Genomic DNA, 208 nt, shown 5'->3' with positions numbered 1-208 from the left:
AGGCATGAAAAGGTTCACTAGATAAAACCTCTTGTTTGTAAACAGCTTGGGAAACACTTCAATTGGCCCACATCCTTAGACGTGAAAACGCCTATGAAGAAGTATAAATGTAACATGAGATAACTTGATGGAAAGTAATCCATGCCTAATGTTCCAGAAAACCTTCAGTATGAAAGACTTGTTTTAAAAGTTTTTAAATATGCTGTGT

The sequence above is a fragment of the Eubalaena glacialis genome, chromosome 4 (genome assembly GCF_028564815.1).
Source record: "Eubalaena glacialis isolate mEubGla1 chromosome 4, mEubGla1.1.hap2.+ XY, whole genome shotgun sequence".
NCBI lineage: Eukaryota > Metazoa > Chordata > Mammalia > Artiodactyla > Balaenidae > Eubalaena > Eubalaena glacialis.
Note: the sequence above shows the minus strand (reverse complement) of the source record.